Genomic DNA, 12,459 nt, shown 5'->3' on the forward strand with positions numbered 1-12,459 from the left:
TAGTCACTTTTTTTCTACAACCCACCATACAACTTTCTTGGATATGGTGAGGAAAATTAATTAAAAATAAAAGCATTAAAACTTTAAAATTAAACAAAAATATAAATATAAATATAAAAACGATTCTCAAATAGGTTGAGGCATGGATATCTTACTCTCTTTAAGGAGATTCAAGCCCTCTGCGATTTTTGGCTTAGCCCATGAACCAGTGCAATAAAACTGCTCAAAATTTGTCTCCCCCATGATACAATTGTCTGATCTAAATCGTATGACTCTCTCCAATTCTGCACAAACGAAAGAATTCAAAGTTCCACTAAAAAACACATTTCTTTACTTGTCAAACTCTCTAAACTCAAAAGAAGTATGATATGATGAGAATGAAGAGAAGAGATTGGTGTATTGTATTGATACCTCAAGGGTCTATTTATAGGCACAAAATGACCCTTCATTCTCCATGTACTTAATAAATAAGATGTATATATATTAAATAGATACACACCTAGATTTAACGTACATTCATATAATTAATCTTATGCATTTATGAAATACATGAATGAATGACCTAATTAAATGTAGATACATAACCCAATCCAAGATTCATGCTCTTTTCCAAAATAATAAATAAAATAATAATATTAAAAAATACCAACAATTCCCCCTTATTTTAATATTATATATGTACCATGTCTGTAGAGAATTTAACAATCAAAGATGAATAATTATGCATAATGAATGTGTGTTCTGTATTGAATCTTCACTTAGTGAACAATGATCTTTACTCCGGAGTGAGTAGTGGTCTCATACTTGAGTTATGACTGCCTAAGGAAAATAAAGTATTACTACTCACACATAATCATTCAAGTGTCAACATTAGCTTTAATAGCCAGCACGTTTTGGCCTTGTGCTAATCCCGTTTTCATGAGCATATTTGAGAATAAGCCCAATTCTCATAGAAAGCGGCCCCACTCTCATGCTCACATAGGTGAAATTTGTCAAGGGTGCTCCTGTAACTTCAACACCCCACTCATAAGAGATACGAATTATCATTAAGAGTTTCAAAAACTCAACCTCCTCTGTTACATGACAAATGCACTTACACCATAGGGATGAGCTTAAAAATAATAATGCATTCCTTACAACCACCATATGATTCGGTCTTTCCATTTAACCCAATTATAGGATCTCTGGTCCTTGGATTGGGCATCCTCGTATGTGGTTCATGATTTTACAAGCTTTAATCCCAACCCCCTCAATGTATTCTAGACCATTTCTTGAAAAGGAAAGTGTACTCCCAAGAGGGGGGTGAATTGGGACTTTAAAATTTTCTTTATACCTTCTTTAATTAATTCTTTCTCGACTTATTTTGATTTCAGCAACCACTCATGCAAGATTGATTTTTAATAACAAGTACAGCGGAAAACTAATTAAGTTATAACCTCTATGAATGAGTATGAGTATACCAAATTGAATGCTTTGTGAATTTAAAAAAAAAAAAAACTTTCAGCAATTTAATTCAACTAACCAAGATAACCAAGACAAGATTCACAATATAGAATAATTCCAGCAATGCTTCCAAGATTCAACAATAGAGTAAGTCAATGTTGAGTTTAAGTATGTAGCTGATAAATGTCCTGTATTAATAGACTTGATTTCTCAATATAAAGCACAATAGAAATTTCCAACCACTCTTCCAAAACTCAGAATTTAAACAAATTGCTTCCAATTTTTTAATGAGTCTTGAGTGTTAATCAATCAACGTACTCCCTTATGGTTTTCACAATAAGTATTGATCAACCAACGTACTCCCTTTCGATTTCTACAATCCCAATATTAATTTTCAACTTATTTAATATTCAATATACGTAGTTTATATTAGCATAAACTTAAATATCCAACCACGCAGTTTATATGAGCATAAAATTAAATGAGAGTAGGGAAGAGAGTGACACTGCGAGTTTTACAAGGTTCGGCTATCCCCACCTATCTCCCCTTCTTAGGCAACACACCCAAGGATTCACTATTCCACTCCTTTATGAGTAGGAGCAACCTTACACAGTCCTTTAACGGGTAGGAGCAACCTTGCAATCTCTCCTTCAATAAGATAGAGTCCTCCTCTCCAAGCGATACCCCACGCTCGGTCCAATCAATGATTCAAAAACCTGAACCATCTACAAAAAAAAAAAACAAATTTGGTGTACAAAGACACTCTCTACAAGAGCTGATTAGTACAACAATAAAGCACAACTATATACTTCAATTCAAAATAACAACAAAGAGAATTTGAAACTTTAGAAGCATATCACTGTGAGCTTCTTTCTTGGTAGAAAGAATTCAGTATATGCTCAGAGATTTGTGAGGATTTCACAGCAAAACTCAGTAGAGAACTTCAGCAAGTATGTGAGCAAGAGAGCTTTGAAAGTATTGTAAGCAAGAAAACTTTGATTGTTGTGTATTGCTTGGTATATTCAAAAAAATTTGTCTTGGGGGTATTTATAGATATAAAAAGGTTAATTTCATGTTCCCCAAGTGACTTGGAGTGTTTCCTAAGTTTTCATAACAAATACTTTTTAAAATCTCAATTTTGGAAACTTCCCATTAACTTTAAAATTTGAATTTTTGAAGAGTCAATTGATTGGATCACAAAGGGTCAGTTGTTTGGGTCATTAAAAACACTAAAAATTCAAAGGCAATAAGGTGTCAGTCAACTGGATTGTCAAGAGTCAATCGCCTGGGCCCTCTCGGGTTTTCCCAAATTCATTATGTATAAGTTTTAGTTGCTTGGGCCATCCATGTCAGTCGCCTGGATAGACAACTTTTTTTATTTTCAAGTTTATTTCAAAATTCTTTTGTGCTCTTTTGTTTTCCCCAAAGTAATTTAATACTTTTGAAAAATATTTTTTGGGGTTTTTCAAAATATGGTCTCTAAGTCAATGATTTTCCTAATAAGCTTCAAATCTAACCAAATCACCATTTGAATGAAGTACTTACATAGATACTCTCTTAAGAATTAAACATATTCTATAAGCTTAGAGTCTTCATACTTGTCATTTGCTGAGTCCATCTTACGTTTAAGTTTCAATTATCTAAGCTTTCATCAAGTCATCTTTGGAATTCATGCTTTCATGTCCTTTAAGCTTTCATTTCTTTTTCATGTAGTCTTGCAATGAGTTTCGTGATTACTTGAACTTGAGTTTAAAAAACCTGATTCCTGAAGTATCATCACTTTCACCAAAACGTGTTAAATTACCTTTGATTTGTTATCATCAAAATAAGATTAGTAAGTCATGTTAGGCCAACAATTCTCTTGCTAAGGCCTTGGTTAATGGATCCGCAAGACTTTTTAGAAGATTTTATATAACTCACAATAATGATGCCATTACTCAAATATGATCTCACAAGTATACTATGTTTTCTTCTTATGGGTCTAAATTTACTATTATGATAACGGTTGTTCCCTCTACCAATTGTAGCAGTACTATCACAATTATTTAGGATAGGTGGTATTGGTTTTTCCTAAAATAGGATTTCATACAACATATCTCTTAACCAACTTGCTTCATCACTAGTTGAAGATAAAGCAATAAGCTCAGCTTCCATAATTGAGTTAGCAAGTATTATTCGTTTTTTAGATTTCCAGCAAATAGCACCACCATTTAAAGTAAAAATATAACTAGCGGTAGAGAGAGAATCACTTGACAAAGTATTCCAGTCAGCATCACAAAAACCTTCAAGTACAGTAGGATACTTGGTAAAAAATAGTCATATTTTTTGGTACCATCTAAATATTTCATTACACGTTCAAGAGCATTCCAATATACCATCGCATGATCTTTTAATTTTCATGCCTAAAATAACATTAGCCTCACTTAAATCTTTCATCTCAATTTTTTTTTTTTTTAGCATAGTTATTGGTTCCTTAAAAGGAGTGTACACCTTGAACCAAGATTTATCACAACAGATATTCCTATTGGCACTTGAGTCTGCCCACAACCCCTCAATACTGTGGACCATATTTATATCAGTAAGCATTGCCACAAATGGTTCCTCAACTATAGTAGCTTGAAGAATATGTCCACGTTTTCGAAATTTTCAAACTCGAGCAATATTCCCACTTTTGCCACAAACATAACAAACATGGTATTTTGCTTATTTTGATTATAAAGGGGTCCTTCATTCAAATTCTTTTGATTAAGGTTGCTCCTATTCATTTTGTGAGGTGTACCTTTAATTTTCATATTTCTCCTCTTAGGCTTTAATTGAAGGTTTTTAGGAAAAAGACCTTTGGGCAGAAAGTATATGGTTAGAAGCAATTAAATTTACCTTTGTGGTATTACCATTTTCCTGCAAAATTGCATATTGTAAGGTAATTTGACTTTCCTCTTTCCATCTCTTGAAGTGTGCTCCTTTAAACCGAAAAAGCTAGTTGATATCTCCAACATTTTATTCCTTGTTCAACTATAGGCTCCATATATTGAATCTCCTTAAAATTGTTAGTAAATTTAATATAAAATAAAAATATTAAAATATTAAAATTAAACACAAATAAAAATATAAATATAAACACGATTCATAAATAGGCTGATGCACGGTTATCTTGCTCTCTTTAAGGAGATTCAAACCCTCTGCGGTTTTTAGATTAGCCCATGAACCGGTGTAGCAGAACTCCTTAATACTTGTCTCCCCCAGGATACAATAACCTGATCTGAATCGTATGACTCTCTCCAATTCTACACAAACGAAAGAGTCCAAAGTTTGACTAAAAAACACTTTTCTTTACTTGTCAAACTCTTTAAACTCAAAAGAAGGATGATATGATGAGAATGAAGAGAAGAGATTGATGTATTGTGTTAATACCTCAAGGGTCTATTTATAGACACAAAATGACCTTTCATTCTCCATGTACTTGATAAATAAGATGTATATATATTAAATAGATACACACCTAGATATAAGGTACATTCATATAATTAATCTCATGCATTTATGAAATACATGAATAAATTACCTAATTAAATGTAGATACATAACCCAATCCAAGTTTCATGCTCTTTTCCAAAATAATATTATTAAAAAACACCAACAATTCCCCCCTTATTTTAATATTATGTATGTACCACGCATGTAGAGAATTTAACAATCAAAGATGAAAAATTATGCATAATGAATGTGTGCTCTACATTGAACCTTCACTTAGTAAATAATAATCTTTACTCCATAGTTAGTAGTGGTCTCAGACTTGAACTATGACTGCTTAAGGAAAATAAAGTATTACTGCTCACACATAATCATTTAGGTATTCACATTAGCTTGAATAACCAGCACGTTTCGGTCTTGTGTTAATCCTGGTTTCATGAGCATATTTAAGAATAAGCCCAATTCTCATAGAAAGTGACCCCACTCTCATGAGCACATAGGTGAAATCTATCAAGGGTGCTCCTTCAACTCTAACGCCCCACTCATAAAAGATACAGATTATCATTAAGAGTTTCAAAAACTCATCCTCCTCCGTTACAGGATAAATACACTTACACCATAGGGATGAGTTTAAAAATAATAATGCATTTCTTACAACCACCATACGATTAGTTTTTCCCATTGAACCCAATTACAAGTTCTCTGGTCCTTAGGTTGGGTGTCCTTATACATGGTTCATGATTTTACAGGCTTTATTCCCATCCCCCTTGATGTATTCCAAGCTCTTTCTCTTGCTAAGGCCTTGGTTAATGGATCCGCAAGATTTTTCAGAAGATTTTATATAACTCATATTAATGATGTCACTACTCAAATATAATCTCATAGTACTGTGTTTTCTTCTTATGGGTCTAAATTTACTATTATAATAACAGTTATTCACTCTACCAATTACATTAATACTATCACAATTAATTAGGATAAGGGGTATTGATTTTTCCCAAAATGGGATTTCACACAACATATCTCTTAACCAACTTGCTTCCTTACTAACTGACGCTAAATCAATAAGCTCAGCTTCCATAATTGAGTTAGTAATAATTATTTGTTTTTTAGATTTCCAACAAATAACACCATCACCTAAAGTAAAAATATAATTAGTGGTAGAGAGAGAGTCACCTGACAAAGTATTCCAGTTAGCATCACAAAAACCTTCAACTACAGCAAGATACTTAGTAAAAAAGTCATAATTTTTTGTACCAACTAAATATTTCAGTACACTTTCAAGAGCATTCCAATGTTCTCTACCCGGCTTGCTTGAAAATCTACTAAGTATTCCTACATCATATGCAATGTCAGGTCTAGTTAAATCAGTTGCATATCTCAGGCTACCAATAATACTATTATATTCCTCTTGATTAGCCACTCCATTTTCACTCTTAACGGGTAATAAGTTATTACTTGAATCAAAAAGAGTAGTAAGATGCTTGCAATTATTATAGCTGTAATGACCCGAAGAATATTAGCATGTTAGTAATAATAAGAGGGAGAGAATAGAACCAGAAACAGAAGGAGGCCGTAGACTTCATTGACGAACAAAGGGTCTTGTCGACGAAGGTCTTCAGAATTTCGTCGATGAACACAGGGCTTCGTCGACGAGAAAATACCGAGAGACGGTTCGGGCTGCTCTGAATTTCGTCAACAAACACAGGGCCTCGTCAACGAAATTTGTGAAGGGCTCCTCGACGAGATGACGTGGCTTATCGACGAATCTGGCCCTATAAAAGGAGGAAAATCGGGATTTTTATCAGTTCTCTCGCTGCTCTCTCTCTTTCCTCTCTCTCTCTCCTACGACTCTCTCTCCCTTCTCTCTTCATTTTCAACCCCACCAGTCGCTGGATCGACAATCCGAAGCTACCACGACGCTCCTGGCGGAGTTCTCTACACATCTACCGGAGCGGATCGTCGGGGAATCGGAGTTGGAAAGCATCCCAAATTCAGGGTAAGGCCTTTTGGTCTCCTTTTGGCCTTGTGGTAGTTATAGGAAATGATACAAACAGAAAAATACTGATGTTTAGTTCTGGCCAATATTAGTTTCAGGGTGTTTTGTAGGAGGCCTTGCGGGTATCGGGCTAGAGTACAGTAGAGGCTTTTCAGAGTTAAGGTAAGGGATATATGCTATGCTAGGAAATTTCTAAATATTATGCAATGTATTTATTTATGAAAATTATGTACTCAAGTATGGTGTGGCTTGAGAAATATGTATGTAGTATGGGAGTATGTTTTATGAATTGTAGTTTCATGATTTTATGTATTTTAGTGCTATGATTATGTGAATTACAGTACCATAATTTTACGGATTTTAACACCATGATTATATGAATTACAGATACAGTATTATGATTACGTAGTTCTAGTATTATGATTTACAGAGTTTAAAGCATTCCATGATTTCTATTACCATAACATTCAAAGTATACAGACAGAGCATTTACAGAATATATAGACAGTTATACAGAGATAGCATCGAGATGCTACAGTTATAGTATGTACAGAACAGAAAGATAGTGTTATGGTAATTTTGAAACATGATGAAAACAGTGAAAGAGTATATATATGAATACGTATATAGTATCAGACCCTATTGGACCATACAGTTTACAGAGCACGGTTCCATAGCTACATGCAGTATACAGTTTATAGAGTGCAACCGTCTACTCAGATAATAGGCTTTAGGTCGATCGTATAGTGCCCTTGACGTGGACAGGCTCCCCATCATATATGGGTAGAGGTGGGCAGATCGACCGAGGGAGTATAGTGATTTTCCTGGTCGACCAGCCAGTGTAGATCTCGCCTACGGGCCACACAACCCTGTCATGAGAGGTTAAATCATGACATACAGATATCCACAAGGGAAATTTTATAGTTATTATTATGTATATTATGATTTATAGAGACCAGGGAGTTACTTATGTATGTTAGAAGTATTTTGAATAGTAACTTAAATGCAGATGTGTTAAATGACATGAAAATGGTAATGAATATTATGATTTGTACTGTATTTATAGATTCAGATATACATGATTATATGGAAACAGATTTTTATGATATGATGACTCATTTGCCACTCACTAGTAATAGCATATATCGTCTTACTGAGCGTTGGCTCATCCCAGTGTTGAAACCTTTTTCAAGTGATCCAGGTAGGCGAGCAGATCAGGCTCACAGATAGAGGGGCGTCTATGGTGCCCTAACAGCAAAGTGAGTACAGTGGAGGGTTTTTGTATTTGCCCTAGCTAACTGAGGGCAATTTTGGGGATTTAGTATCACATGTATATATTCTTTTGGGAAACATGATAGCACTCTGGTATTGTACAGTATGGTATACCATTATGTATGGAAATGTTTATTTGTATTATACTTCTCGCTGCTTAGGATAATATTATGGTATCAGAGTATGATAATTATTATAGTGGAAAAAAAATCATGTTAATTAAGCAGGTCGCTACAATAGCCATATTTAATCAAAAAAATTCAATGTAATGCGACTGATCTAGAAATATACTATCGCACAATCTTGTATTTTTCATGCCTAAAATAACATAAGCCTCACTTAAATCTTTAATCTCAAAATGTTTTTTTTTAGCATAGTTTTCGGTTCCTTAAAAGGAGTGTACACCTTGAACCAAGATTTATCATAACAAACATGCCTATTGACACCTAAGTCTACCCACCGCCACTCAATACTGTGGACCATGTTTATATCAGTAAGCATCGCCACAAATGGTTCCTCAACTATATTAGCTTGAAGAATATGTCCACATTTTCAAAATTTTCAAACTCAAGCAATATGCCCACTTTTATCACAAACATAACATACATGGTTATTTTGCTTATTTTGATTATAAAGGGGTCCTTGATTCAAATTCTTTTGATTAGGATTGCCCCTATTCATTTTGTGAGGTCTACCTTTAATTTTCATATTTCTCCTCTATGTAACTCTAATTGAGGGTTTTTAGGAAAAAGACCTTTGGGCAAAAAGTATATGTTTAGAAGCAATTAACTTTACCTTTGTGGTATTACTGTTGTTAGTATTACCACTTTCCTGCAAAATTGCATATTGTAAGGTAATTTGACTTTCCTATTTTCATCTTTTGAAGTGGGCTCCTTTAAACTGAAAAAACTAGTTGATATCTCCAACATTTTATTCGGTGCTCAACTGTAGGCTCCATATATTAAATCTCCTTAAAATTGTTAGTAAAATTAATTAAAATAAAAACATTAAAACATTAAAATTAAACAAAAATATAAATATAAATATAGACACGATTCACAAATAGGTTGAGGCATGGATATCTCGCTCTTTTTAAGGAGATTCAAGCCCTCTGCGGTTTTTGACTTAGCCCATGAACCAATGCAACAAAACTGCTCAAAAGTTGTCTCCCCCAAAATACAACAGGCTGATTTAAATCGTATGACTCTCTTCAATTCTGCACAAACGAAAGAGTTCAAAGCTCCACTAAAAAACATATTTCTTTACTTGTCAAACTCTCTAAACTCAAAATAAGTATGATATGATGAGAATGAAGAGAAGAGATTGGTGTATTGTACTAATACCTCAAAGGTCTATTTATAGGCACAAAATGACCCTTCATTCTCCATGTACTTAATAAATAAGATGTATATATATTAAATAGATACACACCTAGATTTAAGGTACATTCATATAAATAATTTTATGCATTTATGAAACACATGAATGAATGAATGACCTAATTAAATGTCGATACATAACCCAATCCAAGGTTCATGCTTTTTTCCAAAATAATAAATAAAATACTAATATTAAAATACACCAACTGATACATTATTATAGGTTTTCTAAGTCAATAAAAATAATATACAATTCCCTCTTCTTTTTCATAAACTTTTCCTTTTATCTTTATTAGGATCGGAGGAGCCCATGGGTGAGTTTGATACACATGGGTGAACACCAACTTAACCTAAAAGCTTAAGCCTATTGGATCTTGGCCCAATCATGTATATAAGCACCCATTATCCACTCAAATTTTCCAATGTTAGACAAACTCGCAAGTGGAATTCTCAACAATCTCCCCCTCACTTGTGATTTCAAACTACTCCTTCTTGAACGAAAATTGTCTCCTTTTTTTGAGTAAGCCTAATTCCCCAACAGTTGCTCAAGTAGGTCTTACCACTGGCGTCTTACATATCTCAGATTGCATTCCATGTGCCTCCGAACCAGTCATACCTCCCACGTATTGACCCTATTCGGATCCATCCCAGGGCTAGATGGTCCTTATTAGCCTCGGTCACACACTCGGTCCTCCAACTATTAGCACGCCAATAGAATTAGCTTCACGTCTCAACTTTTACGATATTGCTCGCTGATTATGTGTCAAAACTGCATAATTGGACACTTTAACTCGGTTTTTACGGTTCATATTTTTAATTAAATATCCTTATTTGTTCAATATTTTAATAAAGTGTCAAAATTATCATTCTTGAGTTTTATTGTGCAATTTAGGAATTTTTGATAATTTTTTATCGCAGGAAAAGTCTCGGGAACCAAAACTGACACCTGTTCGTATTTCATATATAAATTTTCCGTTCAACTTCTGATCGAGATGATTCAAATTTTTGGAAAAATAGGAAATGATTATCTACAACTTTCATGTTTTGAGCTTTGAGAGATACGGACATTTACTATGTCAAAATTGGCTTTGAAAATTTAGAATGGATTAGGTGTTAACAAAAAGAAGAAAGAAAAAAAAAATAAAATAAATAGATGAGTTGATTTGACCCGGCCATGCAGCCGGGTCATTCTTTTGAGTGCTGGGCGCTGGGTGTGTGGGTGAGTTTGTGTTGTTTCTTTTTTTTCTTTTGTGCTTTGAAAAGTCAAAGAAAAGGGCTAGAAAGGAAAAAAATAAAGGAACTAGTTTTTAGGTTTTCTTTTGGGGAAGTCTTCAAAGGAGCCATGTGGGGGGCTGCTGCAGGCAGCAGACTGCTGCACAAGGAAGATCACAGCAGCAGCAGCTGCTGTGTTGGAGAGCTTCTCACGGCAACCTTCACTCTCTCTCTCTCTTATGTTTAGATTTTTATTTTTTTTATGGTTGTTTCAATACTTTATTTGTCTAGTTTAATATTAGATTGAATATTTTTCTTTACTTTATTATTTGAATAGTTTATGGATTTATTAAATTCTTGTTCTGTTTAGTTTGTTATTTTGAATGATTCAAAACTACTTTAAGTTGTTTAATTTAGTATACATAGAAGCTAATGTTTGGAATGATTTTAGGTTAGATTAATTAGTTCTTTAGTTTTAGTATACAACTAGAATATTGTTCTTTTAATTCATTTTTATTTTATTTTATTATTGCAATGGTTTATTGTGGAATTAATTTGACTCGAAAAATTGGGATTGCAAGCATGAGTGGCTAAGTTCGGTAACTTGGGTTGTGGGTCAACGTCGTTTACTTTCCATGGTTTGTTAGTTTTCCTATGATATTATTGATAAACTTTTATTTGGTTAAAACTGAAAATTGAAGACATCGTTGATAAATCACTGACTCTTATTTCTTATTTTGTTGTTGACGTTAGGCACATCAAAACCTTGATTTAATCTAAGATTTTCACCAACTAATTTTCACATGACAATCGGTTGATGCTTAATGAGAGTTTTTATTTTCTTCCATTTGGATGTGGTCAATTTACTCGAGCTTTAATAATAAAATTTCATCTTATTAATGCCTTAATTGAATTAACAAGAAGAGGAGTAAGGCCTAAGAAATTAGCAAACGGTGGAAGCAAACAAACATTGAACCCGTAACTCGAGTGTTTAGTAAAATTGTTTCAGTTAATCTGTTTAGTTTTGGTTACGTTATTAGATTTACATTTTTGGAAAATTGATAAAATTTCAGTCTCATTTTGATAGTTTACTCAAGCATCTTCCTCTTTATTTACTATTTTCAAAATCATAAAAGACCAAAAATATTTTCATCCTATATTTTACAGCAACAGGATTTCACTAAACTTTCACAAATACTTTGATACTCAGTGGTCCCTGTGGAATACGATCCTGGACTCATCATTGATACAACTTGACACTTCTGCACTTGGAAGCATAACTCAGAATGAGTCACTCGCCCAGAGTTATGAATCGTCAGTTCTGATATCACTTGTTAGGACCGAAAGGGCCCATGGGTGGGTTTGATACACATGGGTGAACACCAACTTAACCCAAAAGCTTGAGCCTATTGGGTCTTTGGCCCAACCATATATATAAGCACTCATCATCCACTCAAATTTTTTAATGTTGGACAAACTCACAAGTACAATTCTCAACAATCTTAATAAGAGATATACGACTTCTGTAATTGATCTCTCGAGCATAAAACTAAATTGATTTTCTGGGATTCTCATTCCAAACATAATCTTTGTTCAATTACCCTTTTCATAGCTCCAAATTTTATTTAATTGTTTGATAGTCAAATGACAAAAATATTAGTATCCCAATGGGAAGGTTCATAG

Source organism: Malania oleifera, chromosome 7, assembly GCF_029873635.1.
Source record: "Malania oleifera isolate guangnan ecotype guangnan chromosome 7, ASM2987363v1, whole genome shotgun sequence".
NCBI classification, from domain to species: domain Eukaryota; kingdom Viridiplantae; phylum Streptophyta; class Magnoliopsida; order Santalales; family Ximeniaceae; genus Malania; species Malania oleifera.